This window comes from Anolis carolinensis, chromosome 3 (genome assembly GCF_035594765.1).
Source record: "Anolis carolinensis isolate JA03-04 chromosome 3, rAnoCar3.1.pri, whole genome shotgun sequence".
NCBI lineage: Eukaryota > Metazoa > Chordata > Lepidosauria > Squamata > Dactyloidae > Anolis > Anolis carolinensis.
The window spans coordinates 19,346,816-19,364,302 of NC_085843.1; the positions used below are offsets into that span (position 1 = coordinate 19,346,816).

The 17,487-nt window shown below is 41.8% G+C and overlaps 1 protein-coding gene across 1 annotated transcript in view; it reads left to right on the forward strand.

The window, feature by feature from the left end:
- Window positions 1-459: 459 nt before the first annotated feature.
- amotl1 (angiomotin like 1) overlaps window positions 460-17,487 on the forward strand; it is a 128,723-nt gene continuing 111,695 nt past the window's right edge. Inside the window, exon 1 of the mRNA XM_008108081.3 lies at window positions 460-601. The gene's annotated coding sequence lies outside the window, so the exon portion shown is untranslated. The remainder of the gene's footprint in view (window positions 602-17,487) is intronic.

Sequence of the window (17,487 nt, forward strand, 5' to 3'; positions counted from 1 at the left end):
GGATGTTTGATGTTTTACCATCCTGTGTGAGGCTTCTCTCATGTCCCCACATGGGGAGCTGGAGCTGACAGATGGGAGCTCATCCGCACTCTCCCTGGATTTGAATCATCCAACTTTAGGTCAGCAGTCCTGCCAGCACAAGGATTTAACCCATTTCGCCATTGAGGGCTCTGCGTACATTGATGACCCACTTATAATAATATATTACCAAAGAGAAGAAGTATTGTATAGTAAGTATACCCTAACCCTATACTGTTTCTTCATCTTTTAGCAATTTCAAACAACTTTTGCCTTTTCTGCTTTCCCAGGTGCAATGGTTTAATTTTTCAAAGTTAATTATATGACTCCAACCAATGAATATGTATTCAGAACCTCCCAAAACTTACAGCACTGGCTGGCTGGGAGGCCCGGAGAAGTCTTTTGAAGCTCTTGAAAATGCAAGAACAGTCAAATTCCACTCCTTTCTCTGTGCAAACCTTAAGCAAGTTCAGGCAATGCCCACATACTTTTGAGGGAGGCATCACCGGATGGAGAGCAAATAGTTGTGCGAGGGGACATATCTTCTTATGACATCAAGGAGAAAAGAGTTCACGGCACACAGGTAAGATTTTTCTCTTTGTAGTTTGGACTTTATTAAAACAGAACATTATTTACTACTGGTGCACAGATATATCCAAAAAGCCACTTGCTTTCTCCCCACCCACCCAAAAGAAAGACTTTGGAAGGAAAAGCATGAACAGACAGTCATTTTTTTAATTCTATGTTTGGCGTAGGAAAAGAAAAGCTTGCTATTTTGTAGTGTGCTTGTACTGGAATTGCTAGATATTAATGTGATTAATTTCAAGATTTGAACAATATAATGTGTTCCTATGAATCTTTGTTTTAATATTTAGGAAATGCAAAATACAGTAGAGTCTCACTTATCCAACATAAACAGGCCGGCAGAACGTTGGATAAGCGAATATGTTGGATAACAAGGAGAGATTAAGGAAAAGCCTATTAAACATCAAATTAGGTTATGATTTTACAAATTAAGCACCAAAACATCATGTTATACAACAAATTTGACAGAAAAGGTAGTTCTATAGGCAGTAATGTTACGTAGTAATTACTGTATTTACGAATTTAGCACCAAAATATCATGATGTATTGAAAACATTGACTACAAAAATGTGTTGGATAATCCAGAACGTTGGATAAGCGAATGTTGGATAAGTGAGACTCTACTGTATTTTATTTTTATTTTTACGGTAATAGAAATGGTATTTGTAGTGTTCTCACCAGTGGTATTTCAGTCACATCTCTTTTGAATAATTTCCTTTATAAATGCTTCAGCTTTTCCACACTAATTTATGAAAGTATGTTGCATTGTTTAAATGTGTTTATGATAAGATAATTTATTTGAGTATTAATGACTTAAATATCATAAAGTCATCAGATCCAATCTGGTCTTGGAAGCTAAACTGGGTTAGCCATAGTTAATACAGACAGTTCCCAGATTACGAACAAGATAGGTTCTGTAGTTGCTGTGAGTTTTCCGGGCTGTATGGCCATGTTCCAGAAGCATTCTCTGCTGACATTTTGCCCACATCTATGGCAGGCATCCTGAGAGGTGAGGTCTGTTGGAAACTAGGAAAGTGGGTTATATGTATCTGTGGAAAATCCACATTTGGAGAAACAACTCTTGTCTGTTTGAGGCAAGTATGAATGTTGCAGTTGATCACCTTGATTAGTATTTAATGGCCTTGCAGGTTCAAAGCCTGGCTGCTTCCTGCCTAGGGGGATCCTTTTTTGGGAGGTGTTAGTTGGCTCTGATTGTTTCATGTCTGGAATTCCCTTTTTCAGAGTGGTATTATTTACTATCCTGATCTTAGAGGTTTTTTTTAATACTGATAGCCAGATTTTGTTCATTTTCATGGTTTCCTCCTTTCTTTTGAAATTGTCTACATGTGTATAGATTTCAATGGCTTCTCTGTAGGTTTGTTGTTAAGTTGAATTTGTGTGCAAGTCAGAACAGGTATATTTTATGAGTAATTTCAGCGAAAATATTTGTATATTAGCTTTGGATGGAATGGTTAACACCCTGTGGTGTTTATTTGGCTGTCTGTGCTCCTGTTGAGATGATTTCACCTCACTTTCTGTCCCTTTGAGAAGTGGACTTTGAAAAATTGGCTTGTTGTAGAAACAAGGATTGATGAGAAAGTTTCAGTGGAGACACACTCTCCCCCCATGATAACTCAGGAATGAATTTCTCATCCTAGGGGTAGATTGTCTCACTTTCTGTAGTCTCACCCCTGCTCTTAACTATGAGTCATTTGTAAGTCGGATTTTTTTTAACATTCATTTTTATTTGGAAAAAAAGAGATAGAATAGGAAAGCTTTTTTTTACAATAACAGTGGGGGAACATATAAATTCAAGGATAGTAGGAAAAAAGGAGGAGGAAAAAAGAGAAGGAAAAAAATTAAAAAAAAAGCTTGACTTCCAATCTCTTCTATCTGGGATTTGTCCTTGATGAATCTCAATTTTTATTTTTTCCTTTATTCCTCTTACTAATAGGTCCTCGCTCAAATAAGCATTTTTCAATTGTCCTGCTTAATATATTCTTTAAAACATGTCCAATCTGTTTCTCTAATTGGGTTTGCTTGATATCTTTTTAAGTGGTATGTTAAAATGTCCATATTCCTAATGTCTACAATTTTTGTAATCCAATCTTCCATGTCTGTAATTTCTTTGCTTTTCCATGATTTTGCATATTCTATTCTTGCTGCCATGATGACGTATGTAAATAATTTATCTTCGTTTTTATCAAATGTCAAGTCTGTCATTCCTAATAAAAATATTCTGGTTTCATGGAAACTTCGTAAGTCAGACTGCCCATACATGGATTTTTTTTTTTTTGCAATGGGTTAAACCCTTGTGCCAGGACTGCTGACCGACAGGTTGGTGGTTCAAATTTGGGGAGAGCGTGTGAGCTCCCTCTGTCAGCTCCAGCTCCCCATGTGGGGACATGAGAGAAGCCTCCCACAAGGATGGTAAAACATCAAACATCAAGGCATCCCCTGGGCAACGTCCTTGCAGACAGACAATTCTCTCACACCAGAAGTGACGTGCAGTTTCTCAAGTCATTTCTGACGTGAAAAAAGACACTGCAGTTTATATTTCAGAAGAAGGAATTGGCCAAACCACCTCTGAGTATTCCTTGTCTAAGAAAACCCTATGAAATGCATGGGGTTGCCATATGTCAACAGGCAACTTTGAAGGCACATACAAATATACAATTGGATAGTTTTAATTTGATAATTTGAGTCAGGGCTTACAAGAGCTCTGCTAAGGAATCCTTGTTTAATGCCTGGAGCAGTACTAGGAGAAACAGTAGCCATAGCAGAACCATCAAACAGACTTAAAACTGGGTTGCTGTGAGTTTCCCGGGGGTGTATGGCCATGTTCCAGAAGCATTCTCTCCTGACGTTTTACCCACATCTAAACAGCCAGGCTTTGAATGTCCAAGGCCATTAAATGCTAATCAAGCTGGCCAGATGCAGTATTCACACTTGCTTCAAACGGACAAGAGTTCTTTCTCCCACCCTGGACTTTCCACAGATATATAAATCCCACTTGCCTAGTTTCCAACAGACCTCACAACCTCTGAGGATGCCTGTCATAGATGTGGGCCAAACGTCAGGAGAGAATGCCTCAGGAACATAGCCACACAGCCCAGAAAACACACATTAACCCAGTGATTCCAGCCATGAAAGTCTTCGACAAGATTTTAAAACATTTCCCTATACAGTAGAGTCTCACTTATCCAACATTCTGGATTATCCAATGCATTTTTGTAGTCAATGTTTTCAATACATTGTGATATTTTGGTGCTAAATTCGTAAATACAGTAATTACTACATAGCATTACTGCGTATTGAACTACTTTTTCTGTCAAATTTGTTGTATAACATGATGTTTTGGTGTTAATCGTAAAATCATAACCTAATTTGATGTTTAATAGGCTTTTCCTTAATCCCTCCTTATTATCCAACATATTCGCTTATCCAACATTCTGCTGGCCCGTTTATGTTGGATAAGTAAGACTCTACTGTACTTTAAAACTGGAGGAAGTTGAGCATAAAGTCAAACTAGAACTGGAGATTCTTAGAGAGAATCTTTTAAATCAAATCCATGAATAATAGAATCAGCAAAAGTCAGAATGTAAATATGGAGGGACAATTGTACATCCAAGATTTATGTATCTCACCAAATTTCCACATTCTCCCCATCATACCCAACCAATATCAAATCTCGCTGGGGATGGTGGGAATGTTAGTCTGTCACATCTGGAAGATAACAAGTTCAGTAGTTAAAGTTAATCACTGTGCAGTTATGTTTCTCTTTTCTCTCTTCATTTCTGAAGCTATGTATCAGGATCTTGGTGTCTTAGCAAAAGAAGAGGCAGAACAGGAAATGATTGTGATTTAAAGTTCTTGCAATTTATTACAAATTTATTTTGAATGTGAGATTTCATTGTCTCCTAATTACAGTCCTTGGGAATTTGTTGGAAGAGGAATTGTATTTCCGTGTTTTCTCATATATCTTCCAAATTTCTCACTAAGACGTAAACGAAATACATTCCATCAGCAGCAAAGAAGCCTACAAATGTTATTAACCCATAAACCAGTTGACTAGCCTGGCTGCCAAACTGTGTTTGGTCATTTGTGGCTCAGTGATGTTTTGAATTTTTTTTAAGACCGAGAACAAATTGTCTTCCATTTTGTAAGCCTTTCAAGGCTGATTTCTTGGAAGCAGTTTAAGTTGCAACCCTAAATGTCTTACTCAGTTACTGGAGAAACTCAATTGAAAGCGATGGGACTTCATTATGAATAAATCTTAAAGCACCGAATTGTATAAATCAGCTGATGCTAACTGAAAGCATGGTCACATCGGAAGATCCTTCTTGTATTTCAATATCCACCCTAAGTAAATATGAGACGTCTGTTCAATCTTGGATTCCCAAAAAAGCCAAAAATAAAGTCATGGCACTATACAATCCAAAAGCAAGGCAGTTCAGACCATAAATCCTTTGTGTGTGTGTGTGTGTGTCAGGAGTGACTTAAGAAACTGCAAGTTGCTTCTGGTGTGAGAAAATTGGGCGTCTGGAAGGTGATGCCTGTATGTTTGATGTTTTACCATCCTGTGGGAGGTTTCTCTCATGTCTCCGCATGGGGAGCTGGAGCTGCCAGAGGGAGCTCACCCCACCCCCTGGATTTGAACCACCAATACATCACGAATGCATCATGGCTATGACAGTATAACAGCATGGTGTGATAATGCCCTAAGTTCATATAATAAAGGACTTATCCAGAAAAGATAAAGTCTCTGAAAGCATTGAGAGCTTCCATTTCTTTTTGTTCTGATTTTACTTGCATATTCTAGAGACTAGATCCTTGAAATATCCCAGATTTGCTTCAATTTCCTGCCTGGCAGAGCCGGCCCTAGGTATTTTTCAAGTGTAGGCGAACAGAATTTTGGCGCCCCCCAAACCAATCACTGAAAAATAAAAGCATTGGATAAGCGAAAATGTTGGATAATAAGGAAGTATAAAGGAAAAGCCTATAAAACATCAAATTACATTAAGATTTTAAAAATTAAGCACCAAAACATCATGTTTTACAACAAATCAATAGAAAAAGCAGTTCAATACATGGTAATGTTATGTAGGAATTACTATATTTGCAAATTTAGCACTAAACATTGAACAGGGATATAGGGCAGTATGGACTTAGATAACCCAGATAGCCCTCAGTATTAAAAAAAACCCTCTTAAATCAGGACAATAAATAAAGAACAACACTCTGAAAACAGAAGAAATCCAGACAGTAAACAATCAGGGACAGCTAACTCCTCCCAAAAAAAGATTCTCCCAGGCAAGAAGAAGCCAGGCCTTGAAGCCACAGGGCCATTAAATGCTAATCAAGGTGATTAATTGCAACATTCACACCTGCTTCAAAGAAAAGTTCTTTCTCCCACCCTGGACCTTCTACAGATATATAAACCCCACATACCTAGCTTCCAAGTTCCTACAGAACTCACAATCTCTGAAGGCCCCAAAGGTGGGCTTGCGTGGTGCGAAGGTGGGTCTGCGCTGGCCGGAAGGCCCAGCGCGGCCGCTGGAAGGCCCGAAAGAGAAAGAGGTGGAGAGTGGTGCCCTCCTCCCAGGACGATGGTGCCCCCGGGACGATGGCGCCACAGGCAAATGCCTATTTCGCCTTATGGTTGGACCGCCTCTGTTGCCTGGTGTTCCTATTCCTCCTTCTTCCACTGATCAAATGTTGTATCTCGAATCAAACAATATTTCAGACAGTTCACCAGTTCACACAGAGCCTTCTTTATTATTCTAGAGTTGGAGTTGCAGTGCTGAAGTGCCACTGTCTTAGAGTATTTAGCATAACAGCTGTGTTTGCATGCAATTAGCAGCCAGGCATTCCTGAACAATCTCAATGTGGACAAACTGCATGCTCCTGCGTGAAGTCTGTTGTCTCCTGATTAACCCAACTGGATGATCAAGCCAGTAAGAAAGTGTAATCTTCTTGTGACATCTGAACACAGGATTATGCTCAGACAAACAATTAAACCATAATTGTAAACCAGCTCTGAACTGTTACGGGTTTGTAGAAAAACAAACTGCGTGCAGTCCTGTCCAGACTTATCCAGTCCTTTGTTGTATCCACAATGAGCAAAAGAAAAACAAGCCACGAAAATGGAAGAGAAAATCAAAATTTACTCTTAAGTAGCAGAGTCAAAAATCATAATAAAACTTCCAGCAACAAAAACTCACATAGTCTCTTGCATTAAATTCATGCAACTTCATAGTAGGCTCTCAGCAAGTCCCCAAAAGACATTACAAACATTTCCCAGATATACCCCATTCAGGGAGTGGCTCAAGCCTGTTAGCCCTGATTGTTCCAATTACTCAACCATGAGTTGTAATTGACCAGGTGTTTTTCTCTTAACACACACTTACACAAGTAGTGATCCCACAGAAACTTAGTCACATACATGCATATACAGTAATATGAACCAGATTTTGATGTTGCTGGAAAAATGCTAGCTTGTCTGGGTGCAGTTAATCACACATACGCTCCACAAAAGCTAGACTAGGGCTGGATCTACATTGTCATATAATGCAGTTTCAGAATGCAAATTAGCTGCATTGAACTGGGTTATATGGCAGTGTAGATTCATATAATGCAATTCAGTGCATATAATCTGCATTCTCTCACACCAGAAGTTACTTGCAGTTTCTCAAGTCACTCCTGACATGAAAAAAAAATCTGCATTCTGAAACTGCATTATATGGCAGTATAGATCCAGCCATTGTCAAGCCAAGCAAAATCAGAGTATAATCAATATGGAAAAAAAGTTATTAAAAATACACTGGCTAAGAGAGGCTGCAGCCGATTGCTTTTGACTCAGACTGCTTCTACATATCCATTAAATCCAAGTCAGGACATGGATTAAAGAAAACCGTTTTGTTGAGTGAATACACAAGCACACCATGAACTAAGCTGGGATGGTGGCCACAAATATCCACTAATTGCTGATCAATCAGATCTAAGGAATATTTTTCCCTACCTGATTTGGTAAGATCTGCTGATAAGAAGCAGCCCAATCTGGCTGATGAAAATCAGCACTGGCGGGAAGCAGGACAAAGCAAGAAAAGGGACATCAAGTATTCCCATGGAAACACTGCGGTTTCCTCTCAGGAAAGGCATGCTTGCTTACTCTCTGGCTGAGTTGTCTATTTGTTGTCTTTCTCCAAATTCTTCAGCATTAGCCCTGTCCTCACAAGCACTCTGTATTTTGGTCTCAGATTCCCGCTCTGCATGATACACACTGATGGGTTTCAGTGCATTTCATGATTTGATCCAGAATTTTCAGTCAGTTTTTTTAATACATTGTTTCTGTCTGTGTGCATTGTGCAGTGCATATTGGGAGTGTGCATTTTGTAGACACCTCATCCTTGAGCTAGCTTCAAACTGGATTTTAGTGCCTGTGTAGAAGGACTCTCAGTCTATTGGGAAGGGCAAGATTACACCTCTCTCTTTTCACCGTTGCTGAGTTGAGTGCAAACTATTTTTCAGTTTACAACAATTGAAGTAAGGTGAAAATGAAGGGAAATACTGGGCAGAGGAAGATAAAGAACCCGGGATGTTTTGAAATCATCGGAAAAGTAGGAAGACTGAGGATTAGTTGGGACGGTCCATGTCAAACTGGGAAAGAGTGCATGTTTTCATAATCTGTTTTGTGAATTCCTGCTTGTTTGGGTAAAGTTAATTACAATCCTGGTTTTGGATACAATGCACGACGATGCTGTTCCTTGTTTGTTTACCTACTGAGTGAAGTGGAATCAAATGAGTTGCTTTCTAAAATAACTTAATTATATTTCTTTTTCTCTTCTCATGTATTGCCTATGGATTATTCAGTAAAGAAAAATAGCCATGTCACAGTTGGAGGCTTTGGGTTTCCAGTTTGCAGGCTCATGTTCTGTTAGAAATTAATCATCGAGGGCATGCTGAAACAAGAAAAATCGATCCTTAGTGCGATTAGTACTGCAGCAGTGTGTGCCCACTTGTGACTGCTCCTAAACTAACTTTGTGGTTTGTCTCTTTTCTTTTAAACAAGAAAGAAAATAAGATTTGGTTATTCCAGAAGCATGTCTCATATAGAACCCATCCTTGGGTCTAATCCCATTCCTTTTGTTGCTGTTCAATGAGAGTTAGATGGAGCTCCTGGTGGCACAATGGTTTAAACCTTTGTGCCGGCAGGACTACTAACCAATAGATCGACGGTTCAAATCTGAGGAGAGTGGGTGAGCTCCCTCTGTCAGCTCTATGCTCCCCATACTGGACATGAAAGAAGCCTCCCACAAGGATAGTAAAATATCAAACATCTGGGCATCCCCTGGGTAACGTCCTTGCAGACAGCCAATTCTCTCACACCAGAAGTGACTTGCAGTTTCTCAAATCGCTCCTGACATGAAAAAAATTAAGAGTTAGCAATGGCATACTGTCACACTCACTTCAAACGACCAGCATGAACGCAGATCAAAGACAGCTGCTATCAAAACCAATCTTTATTGAAGAACACACGACTTGGAAAAAGTCGAGAATGACATAATGTTTACATACAAGCAATTTTATCACCTTGGTTGCAACGTAACATCACACGTAAATATCATCACCAAACCCCACCCCCTGTATCACATTTCTACTATTCCCACACAAACTACTCATTATAATTGTTATGATTTTCACCCCCGAGTTCCCATGCTCTGCTGCCAGGTGTTTTCATGAGACATTCAGGAGTGTTGATGTTATGGCTCCAATTCCAGGGCTTGCAAATTCAGCCCTGGGAATTGGTCCCATGACATGGCGCCCCCCTTTTCTCCGTCCTCCTCTTCTGTGCTTCCTCCATCACGACTCTGAAATAAATCAAACAAGAACACTAGGTATCCATTTTGTCCAAAGTACCCATATACTTTTTTAATAAGCTGCGATGGAATACTGGATGTATTTTCCCCAAACTTTTTGGCAAGGACAATTGGAAAGTCACTTCGTTTATCACATCCTGTATCCTGAAGGGTCCAATAAATTTGGGGCCCAGTTTTCTTGAAGGTAGCCCCAATTTGATGTTTTGTGTGCTTAGCCACACTAAGTCCCCTTTCTCCAATTTATCGCCTTCCACCCTTTTCCTGTCTGCGAATGTTTTATACTTTTTGTGTGCTTCTTTTAAGGATGCAGTCACCTGACTCCAACATTCTAGCATTTGGGTTTTCCATTTCCCTGCCCCTGTTTCTTCATTCTCTGCCCACCTTGGCAATTGGGGCAGAGGCTGAATCTCATACCCGTAAACTACTTCAAAGGGGGTTTTATTTGTTGCGGAATGTATGGTAGAATTAAAAGCTAGTTCAGCGAAGGCTAGCCACTTAGACCAATCGTTTTGTCTCATATTAGAGTACATGCGAAGGAACTGCCCAAGCGTCTGTTGAGTACGTTCTACCGCCCCGTTTGTCATGGGGTGAAAAGCAGAACTTAGGCTCCTTTCTGCTCCTAGCATTTCCAAGAATTTTTCCCAGAATTTTGCTGTGAATTGAACACCCCTATCACTGACCACTCTACTAGGACATCCATGAAGTTTGTAAATGTGGTTTATGTATAATTCAGCCAGTTTCTCTGCCGATGGTAGTTTCGTCAGTGCTATAAAGTGGGCCTGTTTAGAAAACAGGTCTAATACTGTCCATATGTAGCGATGTCCCCTGCTAACAGGCAGTTCTCCCACAAAGTCCATGGCTACACATTCCCAAGGCCTGGTAGGTTCTGCTACCGTTTGTAATAGTCCCATTGGCTTCCCTCCTCTCGATTTATTTCTGGCACAATCATCACATTGGATAACATAATTTTTTATGTCCTTTCTCATCCCTGGCCACCAACAGTGTTTTGTTATCGCCTTCGTCGTTTTTGTAATCCCCATATGACCAGCGCTCTGGTTATTATGAAAACGATGCAAAATCTTAATCCTCAATATCGCTGGGATGTATAGTTTCTTTTTCACAAACCAAAATCCCCCCTTCTGCTCCCCTTTTTCCGCGTTGGATAAGATCCACTGATCTCCTTCATATGACTGCCTCAGTTCTTTTTCCCAACTATCTTCTTCGTCAAATTTGACAGTAGCAGTGCTCTCCCTTTGAGCCTGCGCTCTTGTACTGACAGCTAAACCCCATTGTCTTTCGGAAAATAACGTTCCCTCTTTTGCTGTGGTTATGTCCTCGTGCTGAGGCATGCGTGAAAGAGCATCTGCCAAAACATTCTGTTTCCCTTGGAAAAACTTTAATTGGAAATCGAACCTGCTAAAGTATTGTGCCCATCTAATTTGTTTGGGGGATAATTTTCGAGGAGATTTTAAGTACTGGAGGTTCTTATGATCAGACCAAATTTCAAATGGGATTCCACTCCCTTCGAGGAAGTGTCGCCAGCATTCCAAGGCCTTTAATATAGCTAATGCTTCTTTTTCCCATATGGGCCAACATTTCTCAGTTTCACTGAACTTCCGAGACAAATATCCGCAAGGTTTTAAGTTCCCATTTTGATCTTTTTGCAATAGTACTGCTCCGTATGCACAATCCGAAGCATCACAATGTATTATGAAAGGGCTTTGAATGTCGGGGTGCTTTAGGACAGGTTCTTCTGTAAAGCGTTCTTTCTCCTAAATAACACTGGGGCTCCCAAAGGGGAGCTGGACGGCTTAATGAAGCCTCGCGCCAGATTCTTATCAATGTATTTCCTCAATTCCTCCTTCTCCTGAACAGACATGGGATACACTTTTGGTTTTGATAAGTTTGCTCCTGGGGTTATTTCGATTTCTACTTCTATATTCCTTTTGGGAGGTAATTTACTTGCCTCTTTCTGATTGAACACATCCACAAAGTCCCTGTATTCAGGGGGCAATAGTTCTTGGTCTATTTCCCCCGCTTCATCTCCCTCGCTCTCTTCTTCTGCTATTTTGCTTATCTCCCATTGCGTTTGTTGCTCTTTAAATGCCAGGCTCTTTCCCCTCCAATCCACTTCGGGGTTTGCCTGTTCTAGCCATGGAATCCCTAGTATGATATTGTATGTGGCAATAGGGGCTATCACAAAGGATATTCTTCCTTCCCATTTGCCTATTTTACATGGGATCCCCTGTATTTCTTTCGTGGATACTTCCCCAGCAGCAACTGATCCATCTAGCTGCGAAAATGCAATTGGGGCGTCAAGCAGCGTTTGCTGGCATTTTAGCGCCCCTGCTAATTCCGGAGTTATAATGTTCCTAGAGCAACCACAATCCACGAATGCTCTACAGGTGGCCCGATTCTCTAACCCCGACAAGCAGATCGGCACTACCAGCATGCGTTTGTCTTGACTCACCAGCCTCTCCGGAGGTTCTGGGGCTCGCACCTCCTCCTCCGCTCGTCTCCCGGCTGCTGGCGTGGGTTTTGAGGCTTTGGGCGGTTCTCTCTTTCGTGCCCAGCATTCTGCCGCCCGATGGCCCGTCTTCCCACATACAAAGCATCCCGGCTTAGGTCTGTTGTCGTCTCCTTTGAAGGGGATCCCCGGCCTCCCTCCGGGTCTCTCCTGCTTCCTCGTTTCTCCCCGACCCCTCGCCACCGGTCTCTGCTGGCCGCCGCCGCCGCCGCTCCGGAAGCGCTTTACTTGGGACAGGGTGGATTCGACGCGCCCTGCCAGTTGAATCCAACCCTGTAGTGTCTCTGGGTCATCTCTGTGCGCCGCCCAACTAAATACCTCGGGGCGCAGTCCCTCTTTGAATATCTCCACTTTGGTCACTTCGGACCACTCTGGTACCCTTTCCGCGAGATGGAGGAATTCTTCTGCGTACTCGGGTACCGTCTTGTCCCTCTGCTTTATTCCTTTTAGTTGGTCTCGAGCCCTCAATTGCTCCAGCGGGTCTCTAAATCGGTTTTCCAGTGCGGCGAGGAATTGGGGCACTGACCTCAAGCACGGGTCGCGTCTGGCATGTAATTGCACATACCAGCTGGCCGCTCCCCTCTTTAGAGTATTACCAATGGCCCGAACCATGCTTCCTTCGGAGGGGAATGTGTGTGCATTGTCCTCCATGTATCCTCTGATGCCAATGAGGAAAAAGTTCAGTTCGGATGATTCCCCTCCATATTCCAGTTTGAGCTCCTCTCTCCTAGGCATCCATTCTGCGGCCCGCTGCCTTTGCATGGGTGGTCTGGGGAGGGGTTGCATCAGGTTCCCCTGAGCTGGCCCTTTGATCACTCCGCGTCCCAGCCCGGCGGTCGTTCCCCGCGGCCCTCGGAATTCCGCTGCTGCTGTCGGCCCTTCCACCCATCTGAATGCAGGTCCTGCTGTAGCCCCCGCACTTCGCACTCCTTCGCCGTACGGTGCATCCTCCCCGTCTCCATGGATCTCCGGCTCCTCCTCGCCTTCCTCCACCAACCCGCTGGACCCGATCCCTGGTCCCAGCGGTCTTTCAACCCCGACACCCATTCGGGGGGTTGGGAGTACTGTTGGAGTTGGCGGTCTCAGAGTCCCCAAGGCTCGCTGGCGATCCTCCTCGCGCGCCATCCTTTCTCGGAACTCCAGCTCCTGCCAATACTCCTCATCTCCACCGCCGCCTGTTGCCGTTGGGCTCTGCGTCGATGCGCGCTGGCCCCTCTGGCTCCAAGCCTCGTCCTTACTCGGCTCTCTTTCGGCACCGTATCGAGTGGGCTCCCTCTGGAGATTCTCCTCCAACAGCGGCACCAATCTTCCCACGGTTTCCGACAGCCTGGACAGGTTGGTCTCCAAGATAGACAACCGTAGGGCCACGGTCTCTGGCATGCTCCCTCCAGACCCCCAACTGGTCTCTGCAGCTGCTGAGACACCTCTTCCTCCTCTGGGGAACCTCTGGGTCACTCCGTTCGGTCTGGGGTATCCGGTAGAGGAAGCGATGGCTTGTAGCGTTTCCTCTCCCAGCGGCCGAGCCTCTGGCAAGGGCCCCTCTGCTCCTTTCGGGCTTTGATCGCCCCCTCCACTCATTTTCACTTCACTGCGACTTCGCAGGAGGGGGAGAATGGGATTCTCGACTTAAATGTCACGCTCACTTCAAACGACCAGCATGAACGCAGATCAAAGACAGCTGCTATCAAAACCAATCTTTATTGAAGAACACACGACTTGGAAAAAGTCGAGAATGACATAATGTTTACATACAAGCAATTTTATCACCTTGGTTGCAACGTAACATCACACGTAAATATCATCACCAAACCCCACCCCCTGTATCACATTTCTACTATTCCCACACAAACTACTCATTATAATTGTTATGATTTTCACCCCCGAGTTCCCATGCTCTGCTGCCAGGTGTTTTCACGAGACATTCAGGAGTGTTGATGTTATGGCTCCAATTCCAGGGCTTGCAATTTCAGTCCTGGGAATTGGTCCCATGACAGCATACCTTCCAAACATTTCACGAATAAAAATTGGGATGTATGCGGCCACCCCTGTGCCAGCAACAATCTCCTTCTCTCCTGACCTTCAGGGAAAAAGTTAAGATGTGGCTTTGGGACCAAGCTTTTGATAACAGATTCATCCTCTGTTGTTCTGTTTTTTAGCTGCTTGTAAAATGTCCCAGTTTTTCTCTCTTTATTATTTATTTATTTATTTATTTATTTACAGCATTTATATTCCGCCCTTCTCACCCCGAAGGGGACTCAGGGCGGATCACATTACACATATAGGCAAACATTCAGTGCCTTTTAACATAGAACAAAGACAGACAAACATAGGCTCCGAGCAGGCCTCGAACTCATGACCTCCTGATCAGAGTGATTAATTGCAGTGATTCATTGCAGCTGCTCTCCAGCCTGCGCCACAGTTTTCCAGTTTTCCCCTTTGCCTTAATAAGGATTGTTTGATTATTGCAACTAGAGCTCAAAGTGCAAAAATAGTTTGGTTTCAGTAAACTCTGTAGTGAGGAAGAAGAGAGAAGAAGTAGAATCCTCCTCCTCCTCTTCTTCCTCCTCCTTTTCTTTTTCTCCTGACCACTCAGAGGTTCGTAGAGAACTGAGGTTGTAGCTACACTACAGAATAACAGCAGTTTGACACTACATGGCTCAAATCCTATGCAGTTCTGGAATTTTTAGTTTTTGTAAGATATATACCTGTCTCTGACAGAGATATCAGGTACTACAGGAAACTACATACAATGGAAGTATGCTAGTTAAAGTAGTCTCAAACTACAGTAAGCCTGCAGTGTGCAAGATCTGAGATAATGGAAATTTAACTCACCTGCCTCAGTAATAACCTAAACAGGGAAAAACTACTTCCTGCCTTGGGTTTGCAACATTGCAGCAGATGCAGGAAATTTACAAGGAGATACATCAATTGGAATTTTTTTTGTTTTTGTTTAAAAAGAGGTTAAGATCAGTGGTAGACCTTCATCTGTGGAACTCCTTTCCCAACAAAATTAGATCAGCTCCTTCTCTCCTGACCTTCAGGAAAAAAAAAACCTAAGAAATTGCTTTGGGACTAAGCCTTTTACAAGTAATTGGAGGAGTGCAATAAGTGACCATGAATCAATGTGATTGATAAATGAAACAGCCCTGGATTATGTGATGGCGTGATTTTAATGTTTTAATCATTTATGTTTCAATTATAACTGTTTATTTGATACATGTATGTATGGCATTGAATTGCTGCCTGTTGTAAGGCCATCTTGAGGAATACAAATATGGCAAATAAATAAATACATACATACATACATACATACATAAATAAAAGTTTGATCAAGATAGGTCAAATTCTGAGACTTTTAATCAATCCAGTTGCAAATGTCTTCTGTCAGTTTTATGTTCAGCCCAACAGTGTTTGGGGTTCTCTAAAGGAGATATATACAATGTTCCCTCACTACTTCGCGGTTCACTTTTCGCGCTTTCGCTGTTTCACAGTTTTTCAATAAACTCTAAAAGACTATTGTAAATCATAAAAATTTACAGCCTAAGGAAGGGAGGAAGTAGAAGCTGAAGGGAGAGAAAAGGAGCCCAAGCAGCAACGGGAGGAGAAGGGGCGATTTATCAACATACGATTGGTCGATAAAGACTTAAAATAGTGCATAACTACTAAAATAATCTATAAATATTAAAATAAATACAGTATCCCTACTTTGCGGATTTTCACTTACTACGGGTGGTCCTGGAACCTAACACCCGGGATAAGTGAGGGAACACTTGTAATATGCATCCCCACTATTTTCGACCTGTGAGTTCTGTATATTTGTATTTTCTCCATCTCACATGGGAAAACTTTAAAGGCCTCAAAGCTGACTTCATTTGACATCTGTCAAGGTTGTTTTAGAATGTGACCTCAATGTTCACCATTAGAATGGATTCTTAGACTATATGGCTAGTGATGGCACAATCTTTATTTTATTTCTTCTTCAGATTTCCCTTTACTCACCCATCCCTCATCCCCATGTTGCTGTGGAAAAGTTATTTTGTGAAACCTCATCCAGTTGGGCTTGAACCCCAGGTCCCAGTATCATTGACCAGCCCAGTTCTGAACACATGTTAACACAGTGTCCAACTGTCCTGATCAATGCTCTGTCCTTCCTCTCTCTTACTCCCAAGTTCTACTTTTATCCTCAGCTTACGTTAGTTTCTGCAATCTTTATTTAAACTGCAAAGTACATGTTGAGCATCCCTTATCAGGAATTTTGAAATCTGAAATACATACTCTAAAATTTAGCATTGTCCATATGGGTGGTAAAAAAAAGAGATACTGCCTTCTGGTGGTTCAATGTGCATTCAGTGTGCATAATTTCATGTACCTTCAGGCTTCAAGCATATATGAGACATAAATGAATTTCATGCTTGGGTCCAATCTCCAAGATATTTCATTCTGTAAGGCATATGCAAATACAGGTATTCAATTTTTTTATTAAAAATCTGAAAACCAAAAGACTTCTGGTCCCAAGCATTTGGATAAGGAATACTCAACCTGTACCTTGCATTCAACTGGGCTAAAACTATTGTATTTCTCATCATTAGCATCATGACTGGAGCTGATTGAGTTGTGATAAAGTAACATCTGGAAGGCTGCAGTTTGTTCTGTTTAGTTAAGATAGTGGAGTCTGAATTTATTAAAGGGATTGTGGATATGATGCCTGAATGTAAAATGTCCTTTCACCTTTCTCCAACATCGGAGCCACAAGTACTGTTGGGTTGCAGTTCCCATTATTCCCAATTCACATGGCAGACAATCAAAAGTGATATGAGCTATCATTCAATAATATCTGGGGACCCTATTGAGATAAAAACTAAAGAGCACCAACCACTATGTAAAAAAGTTATAATTGCCCCTCTGTATCCATGGATTCTCCATCCATGGATTCAACACCCCTTTGAAGGCAACCACAAGTTTGTTGTGACTCTCTGTGAAAATGATTTGATAGTCCTAACCTAGCATATACCACCTGAGGCAACTTCTGAACTTTGCTCAAAGGATGAGTCAGAATAGGTGACTTCTTACCTATTAGTCTTCTTGGTGCATCTTTACCAGGGAGCAGGACATAGCAGGAGACAAAGAAGGTCAATTCCCACGCAAATATTTTGGTCAACCTCCAAATGAATTTTTCCTTCATTGTCCAGATTTTTACATTGCAGAGAATCGAAAACCATTCACACCTGTTATATGTGCTGTGTTCACATTCACTTGGTCTACCCTTTTTCTTTGGATGCTTAAAATGTATTTTCTAAATGTGCAGCTCAGGTTTTAAGTTGTTAGAAAAAATTGGGAACTGGAAAAAAAATCATTTGGAGGGTAGCCAGAATTTTTATTAACAAGATATAATGTTCCCATTTTCCACTTCTGGAACTATTCCCCAGAGCAATATGCCAAGTCCTCTTCAGGTACGGATTATTCAAGAGGAAGTTCATC